Raw genomic sequence first — 19091 nt, 5'->3', positions numbered from 1 at the left:
AGCGCGCCTAAGAAGCGCCGAAGAAAAGCCCGTCTGCGCCCGTCCGCGACAGGACGGGGCGAGGGGCGATGGACCCTGGCTCTTTCTCACAAACCGTCACCGGTAAGAATTCCCAACCCCTTCTATATTCATCCCTACTCTTACGCAGCCTTAGACCTGCCACATGTTGTAGTACAATTATACCCTGGCATCGCATTGAGGCAGCCTACTCTTGCCCTGAATGTCGACATCTATCTAACAACAACGTGTCTCCCTCAGACCGTCATACCTTAGTCAAGGGTTTGAAAAGTTTTCTATTAAACGTACGTTCCTTACCTAAACATCAGCATCAGGTCTGGGACTTAATACATTCCATCCAACCGGACATATGTTTCCTTGTGGAAACCTGGCTGAAACCCCACACTGTCACAGCCATTGCAATGGGGATTCCCTCTGGCTATAAGATTAAACATCTTGACAGAGATATTAAAACCGGAGGCGGTTTAGCGATTATATATAGGGATCATATACATTGTACTATTATTGAACAACACTCAAACGCACAATTAGAAACCCTGCTTTTTAAATTTCACTTAACTAATCACTTTACCTGGAAAGGGGCCCTGGTCTATCGACCCCCGGGAGCAGATTCTAATTTTGCACTTACTCTTCAAGAAATCTTAGCCCCACATATAAAATCAAAAGAAGATTTTCTGCTTCTAGGTGATTTTAATATACACGTTGACCAGCCAATGTTGACCGAATCCATGGCTCTAATTACAGATTTATTGAATCTGGGCTTGGAATTAAAAAATCATGGACCTACTCATATAGGAGGACACATGCTCGATCTTATTTTCTCTAATTCTACTAAAATAAATTGTTCCTTGGCTACTAGCATATCGTGGACTGACCACTTTTTGTTGGAATTCACTCTACCAACTCCTGCGAGACCCATTAAGAATGTCCCCTCCCCCCCCTCCTGGAGACGTCAATGGCACAAAATTAATATCGATACGGCTCATGAGGTATGGACAGATCCTATTTTTTTGCAATCCGATACAGCAGACATTGCATTAGCCAAACTGAATGAATCTATCAAAAAAACCATTGACACCATTGCTCCCTTAAAAAGACACAAACAACACCTAGTATCAAAACAAGAAAAATGGTATACAAAAGAACTGAGAGCAGAGAAACAAAAATGTAGACGTTTTGAGAAAGCCTGGAGAAAAACCAAAACTGGAAACAATCGTTTGATCTTCCTAAAGGCCCAATCAGAATACTATAAAAACATTAAGTCAGCGAGGAAACTACAATTGACACAACAAATAGTAGAAGCAGGTAACAGCCCTAAAGAACTCTTTAATATCCTACAAAATTTTATAAAACCGACGGCGTGCGAAAGTTCAGACGACTTTTCACAGGAATTGTGTGATAAAGTCTCGCTGTTTTTCGAGGACAAAATTAACATCATCTACGAAAAGATATTAGTTGCCAACAATACCAGCAAAAGTCAAACTAAAATCGGTCCCACCGCAACTTCTGTTTCAGACAATAAAACCTCCCTGACGCTTTTCCCTTCCATCACTCATACAGAGCTTCTTACTCTCTGTACTCAGATCAAAACAGGATCCCCCAATGACCTCGTACCAGCTAAAATGGTCGGTCCTCTGATCCCATTACTAGGTCCCCATATTCTTGAAATGGTAAACATCTCCCTTAGAACAGGCCAAGTCCCGGTAGATTGGAAAAAGGCAGTGGTGAACCCGATAAGAAAGAAGGCATCATCTCCCTGGACAGACCTATCCAACCTACGTCCCATCTCCCTCCTACCTTACCTAGGCAAGATCACGGAGAAGCACGTGAACACCTATCTCTCGAAACACCTTGAAGCGACGGAAGGCCTGGACCACTCTCAATCTGGGTTCAGGCCAAACCACAGCACAGAATCAGCACTTCAAACAGTGACCAATAACATCAAAATGGCACTGGATGATGGTTGCTCTATGATTCTGGTGCTGTTGGACCTTTCCGCCGCTTTTGATACGGTGTCTCACAAGGTGCTTCTCCATCGCCTGAAGGAGGTGGGAATAGAGGGAGAGGCTCTGGCATGGTTGGAGAGTTTCCTGTCCGGGCGTTCCCAAGAGGTTAGGCTAGGCTCCCACAAGTCCACCCATCGGGAGCTCAATAAGGGGGTGCCACAGGGCTCCTGTCTGAGCCCTACACTTTTCAACATATATGTGGCCCCCCTTGCCAACCTAGCAAGATCTTTCGGGTTCACCCCTGTATCCTACGCTGACGACACCCAACTTCTTTTTCCCTTTAAAACTCTCACACCTGCAATAAAAAGATCTTTTGCAGAGGGGATGAGAGCCATTGCAGACTGGATGTCATCTAACTGTCTGCAGTGCAATGTTGGGAAAACTGAAGTTGTGTTGTTCGGTCAAGCGACGACACACTGGTCATCTGACTGGTGGCCTCTGGAACTTGGCCCTGTTCCCACCCCCAAAAGTAAGGTCAAGAACCTGGGAGTTTTATTTGACCAACAACTCATTTTTAAGGACCATGTCAATCAAGTAGCCGGCACCTGCTTCCGGGCTATAGGGATGCTTAGACGTGTCTTTCCCTATCTCCCGGATCATCATAGGAAAACTTTGGTGCAGGCTCTTGTTATTAGTAGGATCGACTACTGCAATGGATTGCTCCAAGGAGCCAATGAGGAGCAAATCAAGAAACTGCAGGTCATTCAAAATACAGCCGCAAGGATCGTTATGAATGCTCCTCCCAGGACTCCATCCTGCCCCCTACTGTCTCAGCTTCACTGGCTTCCTGTGAAGAAGCGAGTTCATTTTAAGACACTGTGCACCATACACAAGAGTCTAATGGGGATGGGCCCTAAGTATTTCATAGACATTTTTCAGCCTTACATCCCAGGACGCTCCTTGCGTTCCAGCGACCAGCTACTACTCAAAATACCTAGAATTAAGAAAACCAGGCAAGGTGGCCGTGCACTGGCCCATACCGGACCTATCTTATGGAACTCACTGCCGTTCGGACTGAGGTCAATCACCAATCACATGGCGTTTAGAAAAAACCTAAAAACCCATTTGTTTCCCAGCCATTAATTGTCTTCCCATCCTCGGACACTGTCTCTTACTCTCTCTCTACCTGCAGTTATAGCGCGGAGATACCCCTTCGGGGGTCTAGTCTGGCGCTCTATAAGCATATAAAATAAAATTAAAATAAAGCCATAACGGGGAGTGGTCAGAAATTCCCCTTCCAAGATAGTTCACTTTATGGATCATAGACGCCATCGCCGCCGGAAGCAGCATATAGTCCAGCCTAGACAGGCTGCCGTGAGCAGCCGAAACATGGGTGTAGTGTGTCGATGTCGGATTACGTACTCGCCATCTGTCCACCAGCCCCAGTGTGTCCAGGAAATCCGAGAGCCATCTCTGCATCTTTCTGAGCGCTCGAGGTGGGCTACGGTCGACTTCCCTTTCTAATACAGGGATAAAATCACCACCTAAGACTAGGCCACCAAGGGGCAGCTTAAGGTAGATAGTACTCAAATCTCAAAAAGGTCTCGGTCTGGAGGCCAGGTGGCACGTAAATAGACAGAAGAGTGATCGTCCGGCCCCCAACCTGCCCTGAGACACCTGCGTATCTGCCCCTTTGATCAATCCAGGTGGCCTGCACAGACAAAGGAAAGGAATTCTTAACCAGGATCCCGACTCCCCTAGAGCAGGTTGTGAATCTAGCGTGTACCACCAATTTCTACCCTCCCTTATGGAGGGCCATGCACCTGTTGCCGACTAAGTGCGTCTCCTGCAGTAATATCACATCTGGGGAATGTCGCCTGATAAGTTGGCTGATCATCCCTCTCTTGATCTTGTCACCTAAGACATTCACATTCCAACTCAGCACTCTCATCCCTGATCCTCGACTATTCTGTGTCGCCGAACCCATGCAAAAAGCGTGTCGCTACATTTTTATCACCTGAGATTAAAAAATGATAACAAAGAGGACTACAATTACACAACAACACTGGGTTGCGTGTACCGGTCCAACTTATTGGTTTGGATATATCGGGACCCCCTGGTGGACTTGGATTGCTGTTTCTCCGCCTCAAGTTTAGTCGCCATTTCGATTTAGGGTTCAGGACAAGTCACTCGGTCTCCCAACTTCTTTGCGGCGGTAATAAAAGACAATGTTGACTGTAGGCAAAGCATTCTTGGCCTCTCCCAAGGCCTGTCGATATCTTCCGCCGCCGGCGTTTCAAACTAGAGAACAGGAGGACCAACCAGATCTGCGCAGTACTTTCACCCGCTTATCAGCGCACCATCTCCTCTTCTGGCCTGGTCATCAACACCCAGGGTAGGTCGCCACGTCCACAGCTCCGCCGCCATTTACCAGCGACTCACTGCCATGCGGGCCCCCAAAACGTCTCATCTGGGTCACAGCTGCTCCATTTGTCTTGCCGATGCGCCACATACGCGCCCATTGGCTAGGTCTCAACACTCGGGGGTCACTCTCTGCCGCCCTTGGTGGCTACGCAGCAAAGCAGGAGCACCCGTGCCTCAAACACAACTTACCAGCCCCTGGATCCCGCACCAGTCAGCCGCTCCAGTGCAGTGTCTGTATGTACCAGTTTTGCGGCGCTATTACCGTGTGCGACCACCAGCGGCGGCGCGGGCACGAGTCTCCCTGAGCCGACCAAGTGGTACATTCAGCACGGGGGGGCCGCTCACGGGGCAATAGAGACCTGAGCCAAACGTGGGGCCAGACCGGGGACTTCCGGTTACCGGCCCCGCTGTTGTTTCACTCCCGCTGGGGTCGGAACCAACCCGAGACCCCGGCTCTCAGGCTCACAGGCCCCAAACTTGCCGGCGATGCTCCTCCGGTTTCCCATGGCGAAACCGGACACGGAAACCATTGTCCAGCGCCGCTTCTCCTCCGCCGCAGATTTCTACCTTCAGGAGACAGGATTTTAGTCAGGATGTCTCCAGAGGCGGCGGGGGTCTCGGGAGCTCAAGCGGCCATCTTTGACTCGCGCGCCACAGCAACACTCTTAACTGTCGCTCATCCATTGGACAATTTAGAACCTTACAACATGACTCACATGCTGCACCACCACCCCCAACTCATACACCTTCCGCCCTGAACAGACACAAAATAAATAAGCAACATGCCACACCTCACAACTTGGCTTCTCCATTTCTAATGCACAAGGTTATACTACAAAAACAACTGCACCCCAACTCAATCTCAACCACCGTCTCCACCACCTACACATACAGGCCAATCAAAATGCCTTCTTATCCTGTTGTACTAGGAACAATATACAGAACAGCTACACGATTTCTATCCTCATAGAGCTAATACCAAAACTAAGGGCACACCTGCTGCAAGTCCAGAACATACTGCTCACTCCTCTACAAAACATAATCACACTATCACCAAAGCACTTGCTCTAAACTGTCTACTAATAAATGCTTGTTTGCTCTCTAAAAACTAACAACACATCGACGACCGTCTCACTGATGCACAACCTGACATACTATTCATAACTGAATCATGGTTGGGAGATGATATGGCTTTATTCCTCAAACTATCACCCAAAATCGTATAGGCAAAAAAGGAGGTGGCCTAGCTGTTGTGCTCAGACAAACATTGCATTTCACTAAAGCGGACGTCTCCATAAAAGACTGTGAGGCCCTTTTCACCAGATGCAATCCTACACCATCTTTCTCATGTAACTTCCTGCTCCTTTACAGACCTCCACCTAGCAATGCAACATTGCCAGACACACTTCTAGATACGGTTTCAAACCTGATAACACTACACACCAACCTATGCATTCTAGGTGACCTCAACATTTGGTTTGACAAATCCAATATGCCTCATCCATAAACCATCATTGCTGGTCTAGATGCAGTGAGACCGGCGGATCTTTTTGGGTCCTTTTACAAATCCCTGTATGCGACTGATACACTTGACACTGACCATCAACACGCCTTCCTGAGGGACTTGCCGGTCCCACAGGTCTCCCCGGAATGGAATGAGGCTCTCACTGCTCCAATCACCCTCGAGGAAGTACAATCAGCTATCAAAGCACTGAAATCCCACAAGGCGCCTGGCACCGATGGGTATACCGCGGTCTTTTACAAGACTTTTGCGGCTGACATTAGTCTACACCTGGTCTGGCTTTTTAACCGGATGGCTACGGACGGCGACACCGCGGACTCCATGGCCGAGGCGGTGATCTCCGTGATCCCCAAACCAGGCAAGGACCCCACTCGCTGCACCTCTTACAGGCCGATTGCTCTCCTAAACATTGATGCAAAGCTGTATTCCTCCATAATAGCCAAAAGATTGTATGAACTCATGCCGCTTATCATCCATTCCGACCAGTCGGGCTTCATTAAGGGACGTCAAACACATGACAACACCCGACGTATCGTCCACTTAATCGAGAAAGCCAACAAGTTTAAAATTCCTGCGGGCCTCGTCGGCCTTGATGCTGAAAAGGCATTTGACCGAGTGGATTGGCGTTTCCTATGGGCCACACTCGCAAAATTTGGCTTCTCCCCCCAATTTATAACAATGCTTCGGGCCAACTATAGACACCCAAAATCCAAAGTCTCGGTCAACAGGGTGCAATCTACCTCATTTTGCCACTCCAGGGGGACTAGACAGGGTTGCCCCCTGTCCCCCCTACTCTTCGCCCTTAGTATAGAACCCCTAGCTATAGCGATAAGGGAACACCAGGGGATAGAGGGCCTCCCTTTTACCGGTGAAGCCCACAAAATCTCACTCTTCGCGGATGACGTCCTCCTCTCCTTGTCTAACCCGCTGGGTTCGCTCCTGTGCTTGCAGGAAGTGCTTAGCTCCTTCGAAGGAGCGGCGGGTTTCAAGGTCAACCTGGATAAGTCCTACATTCTTAATCTTACCCTCTCACACACGGAATCCTTACAACTCCGAAAGCTAACGCCTTTGGAGTGGGCATCCTCTTCCATACAATATCTGGGGGTACAGCTGACGCCCAAGGTTGAGCAACTGTATGCAGCCAATTTTCCCCCAATCCTCTCCCGCATTCAAAAGGATCTGGTGGGATGGAAGCCGCTCTCTCTCTCCTGGTTGGGGTGCATCCATGCTATAAAGATGACTCTCCTCCCCAAACTGCTATATCTATTTCAGGCGCTCCCCATAGAACTGGAGGAGGATTTTTTTTAAACGCCCGAAGACAATGATCCTGAAGTTTGTTTGGCAGGGAGGGCGGGCACGCTTCTCCTTTTTCATGCTCCGTCGCCCACAGAGGGAGGGGGGAGCTGGACTCCCTGATCTTAGACTCTATTATAAGGCGGCCCAACTGCGTATGCTGGTCGAGTGGTCACAAATGGAATCGGAGAAGCACTGGCTCCACATAGACTGCAGTATAGCAGGTAGGACGATCTGGGACTTGATCTGGCGCAATAAAAAGGACAGACCCCCGAATGCATACATCAGCACGCCAACGCGCACTACTCTTAAGGTGTGGGACTCCGTGGCGGAGAGGGAGGGATGGACGTCCTTCCCGTCACCATTCACACCAATTCACTTCACCTCTTCATTCACCCCAGCGCTTCAGGAGGGGACGTTTGATGCCTGGAGGGAGGGTGGATGTCTCGCACTGACGCACCTATTTCACAACTATGACCCCCTTACATTCGAGAATTGCAAAAGGGACTATGGGGTAGGGGACCACGAGCGATACCATCACGCACAGCTGCTGCACTGGGCTCTTGACCCACGAATTAGGGCGGGTGCCACCAGACCCTCACCAAGTTCGAATCATTCCTCCTTAAAGCTAAATCCATGAAGGGGGCTATCACTGCGCTGTATAAACTCCTACTCTCCACAGAAATCGCCCCCCGTCCACAATTTTATGTCGTGGTGGGAGGGGATGGCCCAGCGGGACTTCTCGGAGGAGGAGTGGTCCCACCTGTGGACGGATATCTTTAGGTTCAATCAATCCACAGCTTTAAGGGAAGCCCATCTGAAGGTAATGATGGATTGGTACTTATACCCGTCTAAACTTGCTAGAATATTTCCAGGTACATCAGATAGATGTTGGGGGGGGGTGTGGTCTTTTGGGAGACTTCCAACACATCTGGTGGGACTGTCCCTCCATTAGGCCATTCTGGGAGAGATTCTGGCTCAGATGAAAACCATCCTGGGATACCCAGTCCCGACCTCAATGACAGAGGCCCTGCTTGGCATTAGAGACCCAATACTAGAACACCAAACCAGGGCTGATAAGAGAATTATGTGGCTCTGTTTGGGAGCTGCCAAACTGGCTGTAGCGGCTGCATGGCAGAAGAGGGAAGCGCCGGCGATGTCACTATGGCATTCTTTGCCTGTGGCAGCTGCTAAGCTTAGAACGCATGTCTGATATATCCCGAGAAGACTTTAAGAACTTTGAGTACCGATGGGGACCTTTGGTTTCATTCCTCTCGAAGGGCCTGCCGTCAGCGGTCTGCCCTTCCACACTCAGGGCCCTGCATATGTTCCAGGTCTGAGGATCACCATACGGTTGACACTCTAGTGTATAGCAACTCCACCACTGGGGAGAGGGGTGGGAAAGGGGAGGGGGGGCAAGTTGGGGATTTTTAATTTTTGATTCTTGGTATAGTATCCACTTTTCAATTCTCGTTGAGCTCTGGAGAGACAATACTAGTTGGGCACGCACAATGACAACTGGTTGGTCTGGAGAGCATAGAGAGAGCACTCAGCGCAAAGACATTCACGGAGGCGTCACTGCTCTCAGCAATTATCCCTTATGGAGACACTAGGACTGTGCCTCATCTTCCCAGATACTGAACTCTACAGATGTGTTGCGGATGGGCCTGGGGTACATTGCGACCATGGGAAGCTCCGACCCTCCCACTTGTCTGTGATGTAAACAATATGCTTTGCATTTCGAAGTGCCCCTGCGTGGGCTTATTGGCGGATTGTGCCTTGAATCTTTGTTGTGGAAAAAACAATAAAATTTGTTTGATTAAAAAACAAAAAAAAAACAAAGGAAAGACAATACAAAAGAAATCAACTCTCAGGTGAGTGCATTCGGTTCCAACGCATGGGTCGAAGTGGCACAACACAGGATCAAATAAACAACAATTAGTACTAGGATCTAGCGGATTCCTGTGCTCCCAGGTCGAAACCTGGCGTGGGTGGCTTGCAGATTCCTCCACGGTGGCTATTCCACGCTCCCCATAGCTTCCCCCACTTCTGTGGGCAACCCCTGGCCACATACACTAATTTCTCTCTAAACATGCACCAATCAAGGTCCTCTGCCCATTTATGGATTCGGGGCGGCTGGCTATCACCCCAGAGTTGAGCTATATTACATTTGGCCACCATATATGCCAGTGTCACCCACTGTTTCTGGTACACATTTAAATTGGTTGGCTCCCACACATTCAACAAACATCTCCGGGCTTCCGGCCCTATCTCCGCACCCATAACTTCCCCCAGCTCATCGTGAACCTTCGTCCAATATACCTGTATCGCTTCACAGTGCCAGAGGATATGCATCAAGGTGCCAATTTCTCCACATTCTCTCCTACAAACTCCACTCTCAGCTCGCCCCATTCATACCAGACGAGGCCCAGTTATGTAGGATCTATGCAATATTTTCAGCTGCATCAATCGGAGTCGCATCTGGATAGCGACTACCTTGGGGGACGACACCGCCTCCGTCCAATCCTCATCATTAAGTTCTAACCTATACGCACTCCACTGAGCTCTAATCCGCCCAGTGGGTTCTCCGAGTTATTGACCAATTTCCTATAGATCAACGAGATGGTTTTCTCAGGAATATGCCCATCCAGTACACGGTCCTCAAGAGGAGACGCCTCTGGAAGCTCCGTGCTCTTGGGGATATGGGTGGGGAGGGCATGTCTCACCTGCAGATATCGGAAGTGTTCATTGTGGTGTAGACTATACTGTTTTACGTGGGACTCAAACGTGTGCACTGAGTCTTTCCCCCACACATCTTTTATCTGGGTAATTCCGATAAGGTCCCATCTATCAAATCCCTTAGTCTTCCACAGACTGCCCAACCTCTCAGAGTTTATTAAGGGGGTGGCCAGTGTAAACCTGCCTTCCCACCCAAGACATCTGTTCGCCGTGTGCCACACCTGCGTCACATGAGCAGTCGGGCCAGTCAACAGAAACCTCCCAGGCCTAGAATACAGAGCTCTATCCATCATCCCACCCGGGGCCTGACCCCGGTCCATGGCGTAGCCCAGATCCCCAGGGAGTCCGTAGACAATATGGTTCACTGCGGCCAGCTGCGAGGCCCAATAGTACCTCCGCAAATGTGGGAGTCAGATCCCTCCGTCATACCACTGGAGAGTCAGTTTATTGAAAGCAATACGGGCCCCACCATCCCACAAGAGCGGTTTCTGAAGAGCTTCTATCTCCCTGAAGTACGCGGTCGGCACTGGGTCCATCGAATTCTGCAAGGCATACAGAAACCGGGGCAAAGCCATCATCTTGAAGAGAGGGGCCCTTCCGAGCAGGGAGAGTGGAAGTACCTTACAGTGCTCCGCATCTTTCTTACCTCTTCAGTGGAGAAGCTAAATTATTATCATACCGCAGCTTTGGATCAAGCGTGATAAATATACCTAGATACTCGAATCCTGCCGTCTCGATGTGAATAGGGCACGACTTCGGGATCACCGGCGGATCGCCCACCAATACAAAAAGCACAGATTTTGCCCAGTTAATGGCTAATCCAGAGTATCTGCCAAAAATAGCGAGCACATCGAGAAAGTTGCAGAAGGATTCCTTGGGGTTAGTGAGATAAAGCAGCACGTCATCTGCAAATAACGAGATCTTGTCTTCCCAGTCAGGTGTCCATCGCAAGCCTCGTATCGATCTATCCCATCTGACCCAAGCTGCCAATGGCTCCATCGCGAGTGCGAAGAGTAGTGGGGACAGTGGGCATCCGTGTTTGGTGCCTCTCCCCCCAAAAAAATTCACTGGACTTACAATTGTTGACGATCACTCTAGCTAGGGGGTTGGCGTATAGTAGGCGCAGCCAAATGATAAATTCACTTCCAAAGCCCAGCTTCGTTAACACTGCAAACAGATATTGCCACTCCACTCTATCAAAGGCCATTGTGGCATCCAGGCATACCAGCACCGTCTGCTCATGGATCTTCGGGGAGCCCCAGAGGACACCGTGCAGCCTGCGTAAATTTAGCGCCGTATTCCGGCGCGGCATAAACTCGGATTGATCCGGGTGAATCAAGGTCGTAATCACCTTAACCAGTCTAGTAGCCAGGAGTTTCGCATGTATTTTGGGTTCTGCGTTGAGAAGCGATATGGGCCTATAGGAGGAGCATTGTGTCTTAGGCTTGCCTGCTGTATGTATGACCACTATGTTAGCCACTCGCTGATCATAGGGAAGTTCCCCTTTCTCCTTGCTTTCCACGAACATGGCGCAGATGTGGGGGGCGAGTTTATTAGCGTTTAACTTGTACAACTCAATAGGTATCCTGTTGGGGCCGGTCGCTTTACCAGACTTTATCTGCCTAATCGCTTGGGCAACTTCATCGTCTGACAATGCGGAATCAAGATAGCTCTTGTCCTCCTCTGACAGACATGGCATAATGATATCCCTAATCATTTCGCTATTCTCCACTTTCGTGAAGTCACTACCGGCCGTGTAGACCTTCCGGTAGTATTCAGAGAACTCGTCTGCCACTGCCTGTGGATCTGTGATCTTGCGTGACTCCAGCCCTTCCAATTCAGGTACTAGCCTAGACGCTCGCTCTCCGTGCTTACGCCATGCAATCAATTTACCAGCTTTATCGTCGTGTTCATATATACGGCTCTGGACGGCATTGTGTTGGGCCACCGCTCTATTCTTGACAAGATTTTTATATTCCTCCTCCCGGAGTCTCAACAGATGGAGCTCCGCCGGAGTGCGTGACCTAGCCACCTTCTCTTCCAGAAGTATAACTTCCGCCTCCTTTTGAGCTACTTCCGCATGGCCTTTCTTCTTCTTCCCCGACACTAAGGATAATACTTCACCTCTTGCTACAGTTTTGTATGCTTCCCAGAGGGACTGCGCAGACTCTACTGACCCCTTATTCTCCATAAAGTAACGGTCTGACATCTGGAGAACCTCCTTCTTAATGGCTGGGTCTTTTAACTGCCAGGCACTAATGGGATCCATTCTACCCACTGTCGGCAGATCGAGAGCGAGGCTAAGCCATAACGGGGAGTGGTCAGAAATTCCCCTTCCAAGATAGTTCACTTTATGGATCATGGACGCCATCGCCGCCGGAAGCAGCATATAGTCCAGCCTAGACAGGCTGCCGTGAGCAGCCGAAACATGGGTGTAGTGTGTCGATGTCGGATTACGTACTCGCCATCTGTCCACCAGCCCCAGTGTGTCCAGGAAATCCGAGAGCCATCTCTGCATCTTTCTGAGCGCTCGAGGTGGGCTACGGTCGACTTCCCTTTCTAATACAGGGATAAAATCACCACCTAAAACTAGGCCACCAGGGGGCAGCTTAAGGAAGATAGTACTCAAATCTCAAAAAGGTCTCGGTCTGGAGGCCAGGTGGCACGTAAATAGACAGAAGAGTGACCGTCCGGCCCCCAACCTGCCCTGAGACACCTGCGTATCTGCCCCTTTGATCAATCCAGGTGGCCTGCACAGACAAAGGAAAGGAATTCTTAACCAGGATCCCGACTCCCCTAGAGCAGGTTGTGAATCTAGCGTGTACCACCAATTTCTACCCTCCCTTATGGAGGGCCATGCACCTGTTGCCGACTAAGTGCGTCTCCTGCAGTAATATCACATCTGGGGAATGTCGCCTGATAAGTTGGCTGATCATCCCTCTCTTGATCTTGTCACCTAAGACATTCACATTCCAACTCAGCACTCTCATCCCTGATCCTCGACTATACTGTGTCGCCGAGCCCATGCAAAAAGCGTGTCGCTACATTTTTATCACCTGAGATTAAAAAATGATAACAAAGAGGACTACAATTACACAACAACACTGGGTTGCGTGTACCGGTCCAACTTATTGGTTTGGATATAGCGGGACCCCTGGTGGATTGCTGTTTCTACGCCTCAAGTTTAGTTGCCATTTCGATTTAGGGCTCAGGACAAGTCACTCGGTCTCCCAACTTCTTTGCGGCGGTAATAAAAGACAATGTTGACTGTAGGCAAAGCATTCTTGGCCTCTCCCAAGGCCTGTCGATATCTTCCGCCGCCGGCGTTTCAAACTAGAGAACAGGAGGACCAACCAGATCTGTGGCAGTACTTTCACCCGCTTATCAGCGCACCATCTCCTCTTCTGGCCTGGTCATCAACACCCAGGGTAGGTCGCCACGTCCACAGCTCCGCCGCCAGTCACCAGCGACTCACTGCCATGCGGGCCCCCAAAACGTCTCATCTGGGTCACAGCTGCTCCATTTGTCTTGCCGATGCGCCACATACGCGCCCATTGGCTAGGTCTCAACACTCGGGGGTCACTCTCTGCCGCCCCTGGCGGCTACGCCGCAAAGCAGGAGCACCCGTGCCTCAAACACAACTTACCAGCCCCGGGATCCCGCACCAGTCAGCCGCTCCAGTGCAGTGTCTGTATGTACCAGTTTTGCGGCGCTATTACCGTGTGCGACCACCAGCGGCGGCGCGGGCACGAGTCTCCCTGAGCCGACCAAGTGGTACATTCAGCACGGGGGGGCCGCTCACGGGGCAATAGAGACCTGAGCCAAACGTGGGGCCAGACCGGGGACTTCCGGTTACCGGCCCCGCTGTTGTTTCACTCCCGCCGGGGTCGGAACCAACCCGAGACCCCGGCTCTCAGGCTCACAGGCCCCAAACTTGCCGGCGATGCTCCTCCGGTTTCCCATGGCGAAACTGGACGCGGAAACTATTGTCCAGCGCCGCTTCTCCTCCGCCGCAGATTTCTACCTTCAGGAGACAGGATTTTAGTCAGGATGTCTCCAGAGGCGGCGGGGGTCTCGGGAGCCCTAAGCTCAAGCGGCCATCTTTGACTCGCGCGCCACAGCAACACTCTTAACCGTCTCTCATCCATTGGACAATTTAGAACCTTACAACATGACTCACATGCTGCACCACAACCCCCAACTCATACACCTTCCGCCCTGAACAGACACAAAAAAAATAAGCAACATGCCACACCTCACAACTTGGCTTCTCCATTTCTAATGCACAAGGTTATACTACAAAAACAACTGCACCCCAACTCAATCTCAACCACCGTCTCCACCACCTACACATGCAGGCCAATCAAAATGCCTTCTTATCCTGTTGTACTAGGAACAATATACAGAACAGCTACACGATTTCTATCCTCATAGAGCTAATACCAAAACTAAGGGCACACCTGCTGCAAGTCCAGAACATACTGCTCACTCCTCTACAAAACATAATCACACTATCACCAAAGCACTTGCTCTTAACTGTCTACTAATAAATGCTTGTTTGCTCTCTAAAAACTAACAACACATCTACGACCGTCTCACTGATGCACAACCTGACATACTATTCATAACTGAATCATGGTTGGGAGATGATATGGCTTTATTCCTCAAACTATCACCCAAAATCGTATAGGCAAAAAAGGAGGTGGCCTAGCTGTTGTGCTCAGACAAACATTGCATTTCACTAAAGCGGACGTCTCCATAAAAGATTGTGAGGCCCTTTTCACCAGATGCAATCCCACACCATCTTTCTCCTGTAACTTCCTGCTCCTTTACAGACCTCCACCTAGCAATGCAACATTGCCAGACACACTTCTAGATACGGTTTCAAACCTGATAACACTACACTCCAACCTATGCATTCTAGGTGACCTCAACATTTGGTTTGACAAATCCAATATGCCTCATCCATAAACAATCATTGCTGGTCTAGATGCAGCGAGACTGCATCAGATCATCCACAAACCCAGACACATCGCTGGGCACATCCTAGATGTAATTTTTGCAACTAAAGAACGAATTACCTTTCAAACAATGACTAAGGTCACGTGGTCAGACCACCATGTGCTTGCTTTCCAACATAAAACAACACACAGCGACGCACCTAAAACCACCTTACGAGCATCCACCTATTGACCGTGGAACAAACTCAATTTGAAACACTTAGAAACCCAACTAAGATCCAGTACAGATACAGACACAATAAGTTCTGTTAAAAAAACTATATGAGTGGCTACAGGAAGCTTTTGATATCCCGATACCACTAAAAACAACACCATAGAACAAAAGAAAACAAGCACCTTGGAGAAATACAGAGATAAAACATCAAATTAGAAAGCTGCAACGTGCCTGGCTCAAAACAAACACCAATCAAGACAAAGCTTGCCGACAGAAAATTAACAGATTATACGTCAGGTAACATAAAAGCTAAGAAAAGATACTATTCAGACAGCATTCAAAATGCTAAATGAGTAAATAAAGAATTCTATCAAATTCTCAGTGAATTTCGTAAACCAAATTGCCTAGAATGAGCTCATCCCACTACTCAAGATTTCACACACTGGCAAATCATTACACGGCCAAAGCAGATGTGTTGGACTCATACTTAAAACAAAGACAAAGCACCTGCACTGACCCTTTTTCAAAACAACAATTCAAGAATACTTTAACCCAGCCTCTCCGTTCCTTCCAACACATTTCACACGATGAATTTATGGACCTGGTCAAAATAAGTCCTGCCGGCAGCCCTTCCGATCCATGTCCACCGCAAACTTTCAAGACAATTATTCTAACAACCTCTGCTGCCACTCCAGTAAGAAGAATCATCAACAATTGCTTAACTACTGTAATATTTCCAGAAGAACTCAAAAAGTCATACATACACCCATTACTGAAGAAAACAAACTTGGACCCGCAGAACTATTACAAATTGATCTTTCCTGGGCAAACGGATCGAGAGCGCAGCATTCGCTCAGATGTCATAATTTAATGAAGATAATGCCATACTTTCAGACTTCCATTTTTTTTAAAAATATTTTTTATTCAAGCTTGAAAAAGAAACAAAAAAAAAGAAAGAAAAAAATAACATCATATAAGCAGATAAAGTTAAACATGGCAACGAAAAGTACTTTCAGACTGCCAAACGGGATTCCGTCCAGAAAGAGGCACAGAATCTGCCCTCCTTGCCATCTGGGAGGACCTGAAGAACACAGTTGACTACAACCGGGTTGCTACGCTACTTCTCTTGGACCTCTTGGCTGCCTTTGACACAGTTGACCATGACACTGATACAAAGACTCTACGAAGCCGGCATAGAGGGGGCTGCTCTAGACTGGATCACCTCCTACTTTTGCAACAGAACTAATTTCATCCATATATCACCCCCCCCTACCTCGTCCAAACCGTAATTCACAAAAGTTGGGGTCGATCAAGGCTCTATCATAGCACCCATGCTTTTCAAAATCTACATGAAGTAATTACTGCCACTGATCAATCAATTTCACCTAACGTGCTATAACAATGCAGAGGACATGAAAATACTCCTTCAACTGGAATGCCCCAAAGACACTGGAAACTTGCCAATTTTCAGTTGTCTCAGAGACGTGGCTCAATGGATGACGTGGAACCATTCTAAATTGAATGCTTCCAAAACGGAAATACTCACATGCGGCGAATGGAAATATTATGACCAGCTCGCCACAGGGCTAGATGATCTGGGAACACCACCTAAAGTATCAAAGAAAGTAAGAAACATCGGGATGACCAGAGACTCAAAGCTATCAATGAATGACTCAGTGGACAAACTAGGAAGATCAAGCTTTGTCACTATAAAAACTCAGCGACTAATCTTGCACCATTTAGGATTTCCACATAAGGTCCAGGATGTCCAAACTCTATTACGCCAATAGCCTCTACCACGGATAACTTTTAATGACCATGAACAGACTACAAGGGCATCAGAACTCGGCTGCCAGACTACTCTTACATATAAAACTGCGAGGCCATATCTCCCCTGCCTTGAAAACCCTGCACTGGTTACCTTTTGCCAGAAGATGCACGTTCAAGCTGCTTTGTATCATCCACAAAGCGATACATGGAACAGTACCTCTCATCTGAAATAAAATCACTAAACACTTTCAACAAAGGAACCTCCGTTCTAGAGTAGCACCTCGCCGCAAAAATAAAATGCACAAGAAAAGGCCATGGGTGGCACATCCTTCTCTGTTCAAGCAGCCAAACTTTGGAACTTTTTACCCCAACATAAGATCCACAGATAACCATCTTATCTTCAGAAAACTACTCAAGAATTGGCTCTTCCCCGCATAACAACCATACGCAAACAGAAAGATACAGCGCATCACTCTGTATCAGGGCTCCACTCACATTGTCGAGCAAGATTTAATCAGGTCAAGCTACTTTTAGGGACTACTCGCCCTTTCAGTCCAGCTGAAAATCCTCTAACTTCTGTGGAAGACAAACTGACTTTTGACCTCTGTCTCTGAAAGCAGAGAAAATTTGACAAGATAACTAGATTTAAAAGGTTTCTTTATTACTCACAAAGTGAAACAGAAATAAAGATGCCATTAAATCTTATCTTGTCACATTTGTTGGCTTTCAGAGACAGAGGTCAAAAGTCAGTCTGTCTTTCTACATTAATTTTTCTTTCTGTGACTGATGTCAGGCTTTTTTCTAATACAACACTGAAATAGCTAAGCAAACTGTTCAAACTGGAATATTTTTGCGGAAACCCAATTTACAAACATTGTTGATGCGCTATTATCAGTGAAACTACAGGTTAGTGGGAAAGTTTAATGGCCAATTTGAATGGAAAATATGCTATCTGTAAATGACAGTTCACTACCACAGCAAGCTTTAGTAATATATTTATGAAAGGTGAGTTTTTAAACCTGAACTGGGAATTATTACTGCTCCTGCCCATAAAACAGTGCTATTAGTGAACTAAGGGCCAGATGTACGACCATTCCATTTTGCGACTCTCAAAAATGGAAAGTACAACAGTGTCTGAGCCAATGTTTGTGATTCTCAAATGGGTTGCAAGGGGCCTGCTTCATTAATATTAATGAGGCAGGTCGCAATTTGTGACCCATTAGGAATGGCCTGCAAACATAGGGATGGTGGTCTGCTGGGAACAGCAGACCCCCATGTTGGTGTTTGATTTTTCAATAAAGCACCTTTTTTTCCCCAAATGCAGCGCGTTTTCCTTAATGAAAAACAGGATGAGTTTAAAAAAAAAAAAAAAAAAAATAACATTTTATATTTCTTTTTTAAGGGCAAGCAGTGGTCTCTCGGACCACTGCTCTTAAAAATATTTTTGCAGCCATTCACAAAGGAGAAGGGGCCCCTGGGGACTGCTTCCCATTTACATGTGGCTTACTACCTACGACTTGAAAAAGGGGGTAAACTTCGAGTGTTTTGCGACCGCAAATGCTGTTGCAAAACAATGGTACATACCATTCTGACTTGCTATTAAGAAGGGACGCCCTTGCCATGCCTCTTCCTAATAGCGACTCGCAAACACTATTTTGCAAGTCACCTACTCGCACAATAGTGTTTGTATATACTACCACCATTTTTTTTAAGGTCGCAAAAGGGTCAATTTCCCGTTTGTGACAGCAAAAAACTGTTGTACATCTGTCCCAAACAGACAGGTCAGGGATTAAGTGTACCCTCTATATGAGCTTGATTCTTGTTATACATGGAGCAAACATTTATTCTAGTACATAAAAAGTTTCTTGGGACAGCAGAAAAAGTGAACTTGCATATTTGAAGGTGCTCATCTTATGTGATAATAAAGAAAAGGAGTCTCCATAAGACAAAATATTTGCCTAGGATCACACAATTTGAGACCAGTTCACGGGTCAAGTACATTACAGTTAGGTCGAGTAAATTATTCAAGTTACTAGACCTGCAGCTTTAGTAACATTTTTAGGATTTTTCAAGCCCTGTGTATAAAAGCATTCATTTGTACTATAGATATGTACCTATATATGTGTATTGCTTTGTATAAACGTGTAGAATAATTATGGTTTTTAAAACATATAGTGTAGTAGGCTGGCTTAGTATATGGTGCT

The 19091-nt window shown here is 47.6% G+C and overlaps 1 protein-coding gene across 2 annotated transcripts in view; it reads right to left on the bottom strand.

Annotated features, from left to right (window-relative positions):
- CHUK (component of inhibitor of nuclear factor kappa B kinase complex) overlaps positions 1–19091 on the bottom strand; it is a 559943-nt gene that overhangs the window by 489169 nt on the left and 51683 nt on the right. The gene's annotated exons all lie outside the window — the stretch shown is intronic.

This window comes from Lissotriton helveticus, chromosome 5_1, assembly GCF_964261635.1.
Source record: "Lissotriton helveticus chromosome 5_1, aLisHel1.1, whole genome shotgun sequence".
Taxonomy (NCBI): Eukaryota; Metazoa; Chordata; class Amphibia; order Caudata; family Salamandridae; genus Lissotriton; species Lissotriton helveticus.
This window is presented reverse-complemented; position numbering and strand designations above follow the sequence as displayed.